Raw genomic sequence first — 15,861 nt, 5'->3', positions numbered from 1 at the left:
ATCATTAAGAAGACACCATGAAGAACGCGAACATCGGCCTAACCATGACCTGCAGGACGCTCCCCCCACCCCCACAGAAAAAAAAGTCATAGGCAATACTGAAATCTCTTCTTTGAAGGGTGGGAAGCATTCAGGAAGTAGCAGAACTGACTAGAAGAAATATAATTAGAATTCAGCTCAAGTCTGAGGAGTGGTTTACCCTGAAGTTGTTTTAGAATCTTTGAGGCTCCAGGTCTGGCCTGCCACCCAGTGAAGTTCGACGAAGAAAGGAATGAAGAAATGAAATTCACATGCTGATGCGAAGACTCAAGATAAAAAGATGGATTGAAAAATGAACTGTACACCCAATGCTCTTAGGTTCATTGGATCCAAGGACTCTAGATGCAAACTTTGCGATCCTTAGAAGCCATCTTTGAAGGCTTCGGAGCTCGCATGCGTCTGATTTGAAATCTAAGGTGAAAGGAAGCTCAGAGAAAAGAATAACGGCGGAGGACGACGATGCGACAACTCTAAAAGCTTTCCAGAGAGAAGCAAGATGTTGAGCTGATGACCAGATGTGAGACTTAGGAAAAACAGACAGCTGCAACGAAAGAGGAATAGTTGGAGAAGTAGACAACAATAAAAAAGGAAGAGCTAATCATATAAAGGGAATGGCTGTGGGAAAGCCACACAAGTATGGAAGCTCCAGACACAATTGGAGAGAAATGCACAGAGAAATTGAGGTCCCAGAAGATAATCTCATCAACAAGACACAACGAAGAACGGGAACACTGGCCTAACATTCACCTGCAGGCCAAGAAAGAAAAACAAACCAATCATTAGGCAATAACAGTGGCGGATGCAGATTCAGAAGCACTAAAAGCTTTCCAAACAGAAGCAAGCTGGAGACCCGAGGACCAGATGTGACAGGATGGAATCCTGGATTGCAGATGCAGAAGGAGTCTTCAGTACTTAGGATATCAGACGATAAAGGATATAGCAGAAAGACTGATGAACTAGGAACCAAATAAGTAATACTGGAAGAAGCAAAGGAAATGGCAGCAATCTTTTTGGTGTACCCTTTGCCAGGTAAGTATCATTCCAATTGCAACTAGAAGCAATCTATTTGGAGTGCCCTGTGCCAGGTAAGTATTATTCTAATTACAAATAGAAGCGATCTATTTGGTGTACCCTGTACCAGATAAGTATACTTCTAATTACAACTAAAGACAATATATTTGGCATACCCTGTGCCAGGTAAGTATTATTCTAATTAAAACTAGAAGCAATCTATTTGGTGTACCCTGTGCCAGGTAAGTATGCTTCTAAATACAACTAGAAGCAATTTATTTGGTTTACCCTGTGCCAGGTAAGTATGCTTCTAAATACAACTAGAAGCAATTTATTTGGTGTACCCTGTGCCAGGTAAGTATGCTTCTAAATACAACTAGAAGCAAAATTTATTTGGTTGTTACCCTGTGCCAGGTAAGTATGCTTCTAAATACAACTAGAAGCAATCTATTTGGTGTACCCTGTGCCAGGTAAGTATGCTTCTAAATACAACTAGCAGCAATTTATTTGGAGTACCCTGTGCCAGGTAAGCATGCTTCTAAATACAACTAGAAGCAATTTATTTGGTGTACCCTGTGCCAGGTAAGTATGCTTCTAAATACAACTAGAAGCAATCTATTTGGTGTACCCTTTGCCAGGTAAGTATGCTTCTAAATACACCTAGAATCTATCTATTTGGTGTACCCTCTGCCAAGTAAGTATGCTTCTAAATACAACTAGAATCAATCTATCTGGTGTACCCTGTGCCAGGTAAGTATGCTTCTAAATACAACTAGAAGCGATTTATTTGGTTTACCCTGTGCCAGGTAAGTATGCTTCTAAATACAACTAGAATCAATCTATCTGTGTACCCTGTGCCAGGTAGTATGCTTCTAAAATACAACTAGAAGGCGATTTATTTGGGGTCTACCCTGTGCCAGTTAAGTATGGCTTCTAAATACAACTAGCAATCCAATCTATCTGGTGTACCCTGTGCCAGGTAAGTATGCTTCTAAATACAACTAGAAGCGATTTATTTGGTTTACCCTGTGCCAGGTAAGTTTGCTTCTAAATACAACTAGAAGCGATTTATTTGGTTTACCCTGTGCCAGGTAAGTATGCTTCTAAATACAACTACTAGAAGCAATCTATTTGGTTTTACCCTGTGCCAGGTAAGTATGCTTCTAACCTACAACTAGAAGCAAATCTATTTTGGTTTACCCTGTGCCAGGTAAGTATGCTTCTAATACAACTAGAAGCAATTTATTTGGTGTCCCTGTGCCAGGTAAGTTGCTTCTAAAAATACAACTAGAATCTATCTATCTGGTGTACCCTGTGCCAGGTAGTTTGCTTCTAAATACAACTAGAATCTATCTATCTGTGTACTGTGACAGGTAATTTTGCTTCTAATACCACTAGAGAAATTTATTTGTGTACCCTGTGCGCAGGTAAGTATGCCTTCTAAATACAACTAGAAGAAATTTATTTGGTGTACCCTGTGCCAGGTAAGTTTGCTTCTAAATACAACTAGAATCTATCTATCTGGTGTACCCTGTGCCAGGTAAGTTTGCTTCTAAATACAACTAGAAGAAATTTATTTGGTGTACCCTGTGCCAGGTAAGTATGCTTCTAAATACAACTAGAAGAAATTTATTTGGTGTACCCTGTGCCCGGTAGTATGCTTCTAAATACACTATGCAGAATTTATTTGGTGGTACCCTGTGCAGTAAGGTTTGCTTCTACTTACAACTAGAAGCAATCCAATTTGGGTGTCCCACAATTGACAAAAGGTACCGTATCCTTCTAATTATAACTAAAAGCAATCTCTTTGAATGTAGCCCTGTGCCAGGTAAGTATGCTTTTCTAATTACAACTAGAAGCAATCCATTTGGTGTTAAAAAAACCCTGGACCAAGGTAAGTATCCTTCTAATTACAAACTAGAAGCAATCCTTTATTTGATTGTACCCTGTGCCAGGTAAGTATTGCTTTAATTACAATAGAAAGCAAATCCATTTGGTGTACCCGTCGCCAGGTAAGTATCCTTCTAATTACAACTAGAAGCAATCCATTTGGTAGTACCCGTGCCAGGTAAGTATGTATTAATTACAACTAGAAGCAATATTTGGTGTGTACTCAAGTGCAGGTAGTAATATTCGAATATTTTTAGAAGCAATCCATTTGTGGTACCCTGTCGCCAGTAAATATATCTCTAATACAAACTAGAGCAATCCAGACCCAGGTAAGTATTATCTAATTACAATAGAAGCAATCATTTGGATAACCCTGTGCCAGGTAAGTATGCTTCTAATTACAAATAGAAGTAATCCATTTGGTGTACCCTGTGCCAGGTAAGTATTATTCTAATTACAACTAGAAGCAATCCATTTGGTGTACCCTGTGCCAGTTAAGTATTATTCTAATTACAACTAGAAGCAATCCATTTGGTGTACCCTGTGCCAGGTAAGTATTATTCTAATTACAACTAGAAGCAATCCATTTGGTGTACCCTGTGCCAGGTAAGTATGCTTCTAATTACAAATAGAAGTAATCCATTTGGTGTACCCTGTGCCAGGTAAGTATTATTCTAATTACAACTAGAAGCAAAAATCCATTTGGTGTACCCTGTGCCAGTAAGTAATTATCTAATTTACAACTAGAAGCAATCCATTTGGTGTACCCACTGTGCCAGGTAAGTATGCTTATAATTACAACTAGAAGCAATCCATTTGTTGGTGTACCCTGTGCCAGGTAAGTATGCTTCTAATTACAAATAGAAGTAATCCATTTTGGTGTACCTGTGCCAGGTAAGTATTATTCTAATTACAACTAGAAGCAATCCATTTGGTGTACCCTGTGCCAGTTAAGTATTATTCTAATTACAACTAGAAGCAATCCATTTGGTGTACCCTGTGCCAGTTAAGTATTATTCTAATTAGAACTAGAAGCAATCCATTTGGTGTACCATGTGCCAGTTAAGTATTATTCTAATTACAACTAGAAGCAATCCATTTGGTGTACCCTGTGCCAGGTAAGTATTATTCTAATTACAACTAGAAGCAATCCATTTGGTGTACCCTGTGCCAGGTAAGTATGCTTCTAATTACAAATAATAGCAATCCATTTGGTGTACCCTGTGCCAGGTAAGTATTATTCTAATTACAACTAGAAGCAATACATTTGGTGTACCCTGTGCCAGGTAAGTATATTCTAATTACAACTAGAAGCAATCCATTGGTGTACCCTGTGAGCCAGGTAAGTATGCGGTTATAATTACAACTAGATTTGCAATCCATTTGGTGTACCCTGTGCCTAGGTAACGTATTATTCTAATTACAACTAGAAGCAATCCATTTGGTGTACCCTGGTTCCAGTTAAGTATTATTCTCCAATTACAACTAGAAGCAATCCTATTGGTGATACCTGTGCCAGGTAAGTATGTTCTAATTACAATAAAAGTAATCCAATTTTGTGTAACCCTTGTGCCAAGGTTAGGATTTTATTCCCTAATTACAATAGAAGGCAATCCATTTTTGGTGTACCGTGCCAGGTTAAGTATTATTCTAATTACAACTAGAAGAAGCAATCCATTTGGTTGTACCCTGTGCCCAGGTTAAGTATTTATTTCTAATTACAACTAGAAGCAATCCCATTTGGTGTACCCTGGTAGTACAGTATGCTCTAATTATAAAGGAAAGTAATCCCATTTGGTGCTAACCCTGTGCCAGGTTAAGTAATTATTCTAATTACAACTAGAAGCAATCCATTTGGTTGTACCCTGCCCAGTTAAAGTATTATTCCTAATTACAACTAAGAAGCAATCCATTTGGTGTACCCTTGTGCCAGAGTAATTATGCTTAAATATTACACAGAAGTAATCCATTTGGTGTACCCTGTGCCATGGTTAAGTATTTCAAATTACAAATAGAAGTAATTCCATTGCTGAAACCCTTGATGCCAAGGTAAGTATTATTTCTAATTACAACTAGAAGCATCCTTTGGTTTTGGGTACCCTGTGCCAGTTTTAAAGTATTATTCTAATTACAACTAGAAGCAATCCATTTGGTGTACCCTGTGCCAGTTAAGGTATTTATTCATTTAATTAGAACTAGGAAGCAATCCATTTTGGTGTACCATGTGCCAGTTAAGTATTATTCTTAAATTACAACTAGAAGCAATCCATTTGGTTGTACCCTGTGCCAGGTAAGTAATTATTCTAATTAAACAACTAGAAGCAATCCATTTGGTGTACCCTGTGCCAGGTAAGTATGCTTCTAATTACAAATAATAGCAATCCATTTGGTGTACCCTGTGCCAGGTAAGTATTATTCTAATTACAACTAGAAGCAATCCATTTGGTGTACCCTGTGCCAGGTAAGTATTATTCTAATTACAACTAGAAGCAATCCATTTGGTGTACCCTGTGCCAGGTAAGTATTATTCTAATTACAACTAGAAGCAATCCATTTGGTGTACCCTGTGCCAGGTAAGTATGCTTCTAATTACAACTAGAAGCAATCCATTTGGTGTACCCTGTGCCAGGTAAGTATGCTTCTAATTACAACTAGAAGCAATCCATTTGGTGTACCCTGTGCCAGGTAAGTATGCTTCTAATTACAAATAGAAGCAATTCTTTTGGTGTACCCTGTGCCAGGTAAGTATTCATTCTAATTACAACTAGAAGCAATCCATTTGGTGTACCCTGTGCCAGGTAAGTATCCTTCTAATTACAACTAGAAGCAATCCATTTGGTGTAACCTGTGCCAGGTAAGTATGCTTCTAATTACAACTAGAAGCAACCTCCATTTGGTACCCTGTGCCAGGTAAGTATTATTCTAATTACAACTAGAAGCAATCCATTTGGTGTACCCTGTGCCAGTTAAGTATTATTCTAATTACAACTAGAAGCAATCCATTTGGTGTACCCTGTGCCAGGTAAGTATGCTTCTAATTACAAATAGAAGCAATCCTTTTGGTGTACCCTGTGCCAGGTAAGTATTATTCTAATTACAACTAGAAGCAATCCATTTGGTGTACCCTGTGCCAGGTAAGTATCCTTCTAATTACAACTAGAAGCAATCCATTTGGTGTACCCTGTGCCAGGTAAGTATGCTTCTAATTACAAATAGAAGTAATCCATTTGGTGTACCCTGTGCCAGGTAAGTATTCTAATTACAACTAGAAGCAATCTATTTGGCGTACCCTGTGCCAGCTAAGTATTCTAATTACAACTAGAAGCAATCTATTTGGTGTAAACTGTGCCAGGTAAGTATGCTTCTAATTACAATTAGAAGCAATCTTTTTGGTGTGACCTGTACCAGGTAAGTATGCTTCCAATTATAACTAAAAGCAATTTATTTGGAATACCCTTTATCAGGTAAGTATTATTCTAATTACAACTACAAACAATCTATTTGGCGTACCTGTGCCAGGTAAGTATTATTATAATTACAACTAGAAGCAATCTATTTGGCATACCCTGTGCCAGGTAAGTATTATTCTACTTACAACTATAAACAATCTATTTAGTGTACCCTGTGTCAAGTATTATTCTAATTATACAATCATAATCAATCTTTTACGTGTACCCTGTGTCAAGTAAGTCTTTATTCTTCGAAAATAAGCCAGAGACTCGTCTGTCTTACCTAGTCTGGTGGACATTTCTTTTCGAAACTAAGATCTGACTCGAGAGTAAAATTCTAAGATGACAATAATACTAACAATAAATAAATAAATAAATAAACAAATACACGGTATCTGAGCCACCAATTGCGGCCTAACGACAATTTTTGCTGGCCTACTGGAGAGGCCAAATATTTTTTCTTGGTCCTGATGTTTTATTTAACTATACTCTGTTTTTTTCCATCTGTCCATCCGCCTGTGGTGTTTCGAATGGTAACACTGCGTCCCGGGCTTTAGATAGTTACATTCATCTGACATTCAACAATTATAATAATATCCTATTTCGAATATTAAAGGTATAATTCGCATACAGTAAATTATTAAAACACTTTTCAGTTGCAAATATACACCCAGATATCCTCTTATTTACCTAAAACTTACACAAAACTTAACTATCTAAAGCCAGGGCGCAGTGTTTCCATATGCAAACACCACAGGCGGATGGACAGATGGAAAAAAAAACAGAGTACGTATAGTGCTATTTTTCTATTTATTATTATAATTGTTCTTGCACACCTCTACACAGTAAATCAGACTTCGTGAGCCAGACCATTCTAGACGTATATATCTGCCCTAGACAGATGCCTGTTTATTTCGATGTATTTTGGACAGTGTTCATGCTTGCCCCTTGAAGCTTTTCCAACTTGCAAAACATTAAATCTTAAAGTCTGTACAAGTTTGTTTCGCCATAATTAACTCAATTCTGAGCGAATTTTCTTGCTTCTAGTAAGCACAAACGAATATCTAGATACTTGACTTATATGAGACGTGTTTTTAAGTCGAAATATGACTTGAATACGACCCGATGTGATTCTGAACTAAATTATTTTTTTCGTCAACAGATTATGTTGGCGGCATGTTTATTGAGTAAAGAAAATTACGTGATTCCGACCACTATTTTCACGATATTTATCTTTTATCGACGTGAAAACAACAGTAAAATGTGTTCTTTCAAGCCCAGTAGTTTTGATTAAAAAGATTTTCTCTCAATTTTACCTACGGTTGCGTTTGATGGCAAAAGTTTACGGGAGTTTTATCCTTGTTGCCGATGCACGATAAAAGTCATAGGCAGCTTGAACAGTTTTCTCAGCTTCAGCTGCAACATGGTTAAAATTTAACGTATATTTATCTGTTGATCTCTGATATACTTATAGAGCAAAAAATTATTACATAAAAATATCTCTGTCCTATTCAACATAAAACGTCATTTATAACATAACTACGGTAATTGTTTATTATCGTACGATGGTTGAAATGCAAGGCAATCGGATGTTGTTGTCATCCAATTCATCACTCTCTTATGCTGTTTTTTGAACTTATTTAACTAGAAGATGGGATAAAGTTAGGCTATTGTAATTTGGTCTTTCGTAAAATCGGATTATCGTAAGACGAATTATCGTAACTTGAACACTACCTTTACAGTGTATGAAACCTTATTATATTTTTAAATACTCTTTCTATTATGTTTTTATACAATATTTGTTATTTAGAAATGTATTTTCCTTATATAGTAACATGAAACATAAAAATATGGTGCGGCATTTTGAGGGTTAGAACGGATTAAGGGTATTATAAGTATTCTCAATGGGGAAAATTGATTTGATGTGCGAGCAAATTGAGCTACGAGCTCGACCACGGAACGAATTAAACTCGTAGGTCAAGGTACCACTGTAGCCTAATGGAGAAAAGTAAAGAAAATGGTCAAATGGAAAGCATTTTTCAGATTCTGAAGCACTCTAAAGCTATAGCGAACATTTCCCAATATTAGTGTTATCAGTAAACCCTACATATCTGATAAGGACTTTATAAGAATATCAAAGGACAAGAGGAAAGATAAGATACAAAAGATCAGAAGATGAGAGCTCCAAGAAGTTTGTCGCGAGAAAGGAAGGGGGACATGGCAGAATCAAATCTTGACAGAATGGCAAAGATGAGTGAAGCTACAAAACAGGTAGCAAAGAAGAGGTATTGAGAATATGAAAAGAACGAATGTAAAGAGGAAAAATCAAAAGAATACTCTTATGTTAAGAAGACAAACTCAAAAAAAGAAGGGAAATTAATAGAAATTATATTTATTTGAAATACTAAAGCTATAAGGAATATGAAATAAGAGTGCATGCACTAATGGAAATAGATAAAAAGCTAAACACGAGATCTATATATATATATATACATTAATATATATTATTATATATATATATATATATAGATATATACATATTATATATAGGATTCTATATAATATATTACCCAGAGGAAATTAAAATAACGGAGTTCTAGATCTTTCGTGTTAATTCTAAGGCCTTTTTGAATATACTATATTATTACAAACGCTCGGTTACAACTTAAAAATGCGATTAGAAGAGTAAAAAATAATTTTAATGCTTAAAAAGGTCAGTACAATTGATTTAGCTCTTTAGAACAGGAACAGCTGTCTTAGATTGTACCAGATACAGAATTCACTAAAGAGAAGCAAAGTACAATATCACTACCTTAAAATAATACAGCGCAGGTTCTGAGCAAGATATGATTTTCATGATGACCGAAATAATTAAGCTACGGACATCAGAATTACTTCATACACTGCATCTGGCTCTAAGACTTTGTAGTGACAATCTCAGCCATAAAGTATAAGTGGTAGCTTAAGAGAAGTTAGAGGACATCCTGGTTTTATATCTATATCTATATATATATATCATATATATATATATATATACATATAGTATATATATATATACATATATATATATATGTATATATATTATATATATACATATTACATATATATATATATATATATATATATATATATATATATATATATATATATATATTGTAAATATATGCATATATATTTTCTTGTAAAGAAAATCAGGTGGCCGAGTTTGACATCCGTTCGGAAAACGTTGCTTGCTTGGAGAGAGAGAGAGAGAGAGAGAGAGAGAGAGAGAGAGAGAGAGAGAGAGAGAGAGAGAGAGAGAGAGAGAATGGCATCAATATATCGCCAGCAATGATAAGCTAAGAGAAAATATGCATCAACCTGAATGACTGTTTTCGAAGCAGCTCCGTTGTCATGAAAATGAAACGAATTTCCTTCGACTCAAAAGTCGAATTTAGTTTTATTTTTTTGTGTCATTTTTCTCCACGATTTTATTCGTTATTATTTTTTTGTTTATTATTTGGACAAAGACACCAGCTCTCTATTGATTTTTTACGTGAAGTTGTACAAGATAATGAATCTAGAAGATTGTGGTTTTTTATTGTAAAATTGTTTAGCCGAGAATGGTTTTAAACAAAGTTAATATCATTTAAAGATAATATAATGTCTTCTGGGGCATAAAATGAAAATAATATATACGTAGTCCCTTTCTGACGTCACCTTGCTGATGTCTTCAAAAGGTAAGTGCACTGAAATTGGAAGCTTACATCTGAAAACGATAAGATATAACCAAGTGACTTTGGTTTTCATTAGCTAAACAGAAAAACGATTTCCATTTAATTTGATAACCATTAGCTTTATGAAGATGTTTACGTACCCGGTAGCCAGGCGACTGTGGGTAGCAGGCAAAGTTACGGAGTGTTTTAAACCTCATCCCGAAACAATGGAACTTGTTGAATACCTTCTGAAACCACCTCTTAGAAGTGGAAAAGGTTTACCGGAAGAAATTCATATTTCCAGGTTCCTGAATTTCCCGATTCTTGAGAATTCGCATCTTATAGGCGCCAGACAGGGTTGTAGGTATCGATAGTGTCTCGCTGGAAACGTTTTATGCGGGAATTTCTCGTTCCTGCATAATTGGATTGTAAGACGAAAACCACATCTTGGAAATTCTAATGTCTGAATTCCAAGAATCAAAACAACTAGCAGCTATTTCCGACAACCCCGGAAGCTCCTGATGAATTGTGTCTCGAATTTCTTCAAAGCGAACGATACGTGAAGCTGATATACGGTGACAAAGACTTTGCAATTTCGTATTTCCATGACCGGTATTTGCGTAAGTTGATTAGAGCGATTTTCCAGTTATTGTTCTCCATGTAACCTGAAGGGCTTTGTGACTCATTATGCATTAATTTGTAAAAATAATGTACTTTAGTAAGAACCAAAGTCAATGACATATATATCGTAGCTCTGTAGATTATACGCAATCAAACCACCCAAAAAAGACATTAATTTCTCCAATAAAACACAAAATAATATTAATTCAACCTGAGTGCATTTGTGTTCGTGAAAAAGGTGAAAAAAAAGGACATTAATTTCTCTAATATAACACAACATAATATTAATTTAACCAGAGTATATTTGTTTTCGTGGAAAAGGTGAAAAAAAAAGAGACACTAATTTCTCCAATAAAACAGAAAATAACATTGATTCAACCTGAGTATATTTGTTTTCGTGGTAAAGGTGAAAGAGAGGACGCATGTGTGATGAAGCTGAGCCCTTTCCTGGCCTACATCAGCTTCAGTCTGGAAAAGTTTTCCATCGAAAATCGGCGGCCGGAATTCGAAGAGTTGCGAAGCACTCGAATTTCACAAGTTGTGGAGAGGAGGTATTGGCGCTCTGCCGATCACTCTTAGAAGGGAACCGGATGCTCTGTGACATACTAATTGTGGTTCCTCTGTGTTTTCGGTTTTCGTACATGTTTTGTACTGTGACCTAACACACTGTCGTTCAATTTTCTTCATTCAGATTATTTTTATTTGTATTTTATTTATTCGTAAGTTGCCCTTCTTTTAGGTTTTTATGCGTTAAATGTATTAATTTCAGCTGTTAAAATATCATTACTATAACGCATTTTGCATTTGTAATGAATCCTTCAATCATATGGACTAGATGATTTCTATTTCTAATGAAGAAAGCAGTCGAAATCATACCATGAAGTTTATAAGCTGTTTTATTCAAGAGACCATTAATAATTTCCTCCATACCGATAATTATCTGCTGTGGTAATCCTTAGGAAAGGGAATTCTGGAAAGTGATTACGAATGTAAGTAGTAGACACTCATCTGATTCAGTTTAACAATAGAATTGTCAACACAAAGCAGTATGGAAGCTGTAGCAGAACTTAACGCGTTTCCACTTTATACGATAAATGTACCCTATGTCCACGCTGCCTTTATATTGGGATTTTTCCAGTCGTTAAACGTTATGTTATGGTTGGTAACAGAGTCCCGGTTCTAAGGAGAGAAGTGCAGCTACATTATTCGTCTAATAATGGGGAGATTATGAGGAGGGCTCCATAAAATCGAAAGGTTAATTTTTAAGACTATAGAGCTTGCCAGCTGACATATTTAGAGCGACGATTATGGTCTCAGCGGTCCCGAATAGAGGGGTTGTAATTTCTTCATATCTCTCATAAATTTCACGCAATGATGCTTTACAGTAAATTTAGGATTAAGTAACGGATTTCATTCAGTGGAGGGAAGAACTGTACAATAACCTATTTCCGCTGGGAAACCAAAATAGGATTCGGTCGCAGCAATGTTCAGGAATCGCCAGTTCTCCACCCGGCGGCGCAGAAGGCATTCTCCGTGCCATGATTTGTAAACATGCTAAACAAAGGACATTTTCTTCCTTTGTTTTAAGTGCTAATGTACGCATAGCGAAAAAACTAGTGGTAGATATAAGAGAAAGGTCAAGGCGGCAAGTCCTGATGACCTTAGGGACGTCACGTACACACCAGGTGGTCAGAACAAGGTGACCTTAATCTGAATACTGGCAGTGGTGATAAAACCTGGTCCCAGGGCGGACGAAACAAGTCTAAGTCTTGTCTGTCAGACTCACACTGAAAAATGGACGTATGAATACCCATTTTACTTTATTTAATGTATTGATCATTATTATCAGAGCCCCGAGGAAGTCATTCTCCCCTGTACTACGAAATGAATGAAAATACACCTTTCACTAAATCCGTACAACATAGCTTATTAGTGGTCAACTGTCAGCACATTCTGCAAAATCACTGAGAAGAATGTTGATGTCATTTACATGTGGGGTATGCATTTACCAACAATAAATCTCCCGGTTAAACTGTGGTTCCTTTACACATTCTGCCATGAATGTGTTTATAGCATGGAATTCTCGTCAAGCGAAGATTTCACACGGAACGCCAGCATCGCTTCTGACGCATAAAAATGCATACGTCGCTACGCGGGACAAGGCTTTCTAAAAGTGGACGGTAGTCGGTTTTTGACTGAGATCTTTCTGGAACGAGATTTCAGGTGCACGAAATCGTATAATTTTTAATTTTTTATTTTCATTATGTCAGTTTTTTTTTTCTTTTTTGAAGATAAAAGCTGAAAATCGGATTTAAGTTTCAACGCAAATTCGTTTACGAGAATGCTGCGCGTACATCAATATAGGAATGATTAACTTTTCCCGGTCACAAAATAGTCACTACACAATAATAATAATAATAATAATAATAATAATAATAATAATAATAATAATAATAATAATGAAACCATAAACCACATAGCAAGTGAATGCCCGGCACTTGCACAGAACCAGTACAAAAAGAGGCATGATTCAGTGGCAAAAGCCCTCCACTGGAGCCTGTGCAAGAAACATCAGCTACCTTGCAGTAATAAGTGGTACGAGCACCAACCTGAGGGAGTGATAGAAAACGATCAGGCAAAGATCCTCTGGGACTATGGTATCAGAACGGATAGGGTGATACGTGCAAACAGACCAGACGTGACGTTGATTGACAAAGTCAAGGAGAAAGTATCACTCATTGATGTCGCAATACCATGGGACACCAGAGTTGAAGAGAAAGAGAGGGAAAAAATGGATAAGTATCAAGATCTGAAAATAGAAATAAGAAGGATATGGGATATGCCAGTGGAAATCGTACCCATAATCATAGGAGCACTAGGCACGATCCCAAGATCCCTGAAAAGGAATCTAGAAAACTAGAGGCTGAAGTAGCTCCAGGACTCATGCAGAAGAGTGTGATCCTAGAAACGGCACACATAGTAAGAAGAGTGATGGACTCCTAAGGAGGCAGGATGCAACCCGGAACCCCACACTATAAATACCACCCAGTCGAATTGGAGGACTGTGATAGAGCAAAAAAAAAAAAAAAAAAAAAAAAAAAAAAAATAATAATAATAATAATAATAATAATAAATAATAATAATAATAATAATCATGATTTTCGTTTTGAAACAAATTTTGTCAGTAGCTCTGAAAATACAGGCATTGACTTCACTTCACTTCACTTCACTTCACGAGAGAGAGAGAGAGAGAGAGAGAGAGAGAGGAGAGAGAGAGAGAGCACTTTCCCATGTGTCAAGGCAATATAAAGTACCCTCCATTATCTTTAAAGTACTCGGGGGCACGAAGGCTCTTAAAACTTCTTAATGAACTGCCTCCAGAGTCAGTGATGAATTCTCACACTCAGTCTAGGAATGTATTACTACCCAATGGAGGAACCAGGTTCGACAAGATATTTTTTTGGCAGAGTAAGCTGCTGTTCTTTTTAGTAGCTTAGAAGAACTACCCTCCGTATTGAAAAGTTTTGGAAGGTTCTTCAAGAGAAAATTCCTAAATCGGGAAAATAAGCTCTGTTTGTATAGAAAAATGTTAACCAAACTTTCTGTCTTCAAGGAAGACGATGAATTTCAGAAAATCGTCCTGGACCCTAATCTGGTAATGTGCTTCAAGGACATTTTTCAAGGGATAAGAGAAAAATTGAGCTTTTTCTAGATTCTTAAAAGATGCTGTTGTTGCCCCAGATGAGACAGGTACGTATTATGATCTAGAAAAGACTATGGAGAATGATGTTCAATCCAAGACCGAAAAAAATCATCAAAATTTAAGATTATTAAGAAAGCATGTTGTTTACTGAATTAATACGTTTGACCTTTTCAGTACTGCAATGCGTGATATTACCATACATAGTGGAATAGAAAGATTCGTGCATTCCGTGAGGCTTTGGTAATCAACGAATCGAATTCATATACCAAACAACTAATGTCGAAGCCACGAAGTGAAAACTTCTGATGCAAGAAGCAGTACTGTAATAATGAAGGTGAATATTACCTGGAGGTCCTTCGCAGTTTTGTATTTTTGAAGAATAGACGCTCACACCTTAAGAAATAGAACAATCAAATGAAAGGTGAAACAATGATTTATTTATACTAAAAGGAGGATGAAATTTAAATTATCTGTTTTAAAAGGAGGGTGACATGTTGAACAATTTATATTAAAAGGATGGTGAAACATTGTCTTATAAATATTAAAAGGAGGGTGAAACACTGAATTATTTGTATTAAAAGGAGGGTGACACATTGAATTATTTATATTCAAGGGAGGTTGAAACACTGAATCATTTGTATCAAAAAGAGGGCGAAACACTGACTTTTATGTATTAAAAGGAGGATGAAACAATGACTTATATTTATTGAAAGGAAGATGAAACACTGAATTATTGGTATCAAAAGGAGGGTGAAACACTGAATTATTTGTATTAAAGGGAGGGTGAAACTGAATTATTTGCATTAAAAGGATGGTGAAACATAGTTATGTTTATTAAAAGGAGGGTGAAACACTGACTCAATATGTATTAAAAGGAGGGTGAAACACTGACTTATTGTGTATTAAAAGTAGGGTGAAACACTGACTTATTTGTATCAAAAGGAACGTGAAACATTAACTTGTGTGTATTAAAAGGAGGGTGAAACACTGACTTATATGCATTATATGGAGGGTGAAACATTTGCTTATATGCATGAAGGAGCATGAATCATTGACTCAATTATGTTTTCATTCACGACCCCGATGCAGTGGTTAGGCTAACATCCGTTTTCAAATTTCTTTTTAGCATTACAACAAATAACAGTCTCTCTTAAACGGAAGATCATAAAATCCTTCATTTATCATGTAATGTCATGACACTGATTTGTATTAATTCATTCATTTTCACGTCCGATTTCTCCCTTAACCCTTAGATACAGGAATGGGTCTATTGGACCCGGACGGTTTTTCGTATCTTGATAACGCTGCATTCTATTCATGTGAGAGCATTCATATTTCATGTAATCCTTGAAAATTTATCATAAAATATGTTGATTAGTGCAGAACACCAAATATATTAAGGTCTTTGGGACAGGCGCATAATTTCAATGTGTATGCGTAATTTGCAGGAACT

Source organism: Macrobrachium nipponense, chromosome 46 (assembly GCF_015104395.2).
Source record: "Macrobrachium nipponense isolate FS-2020 chromosome 46, ASM1510439v2, whole genome shotgun sequence".
NCBI classification, from domain to species: Eukaryota; Metazoa; Arthropoda; class Malacostraca; order Decapoda; family Palaemonidae; genus Macrobrachium; species Macrobrachium nipponense.
The sequence above is the reverse complement of the archived record's forward strand: the minus strand, read 5'-3'. Positions refer to the sequence as shown.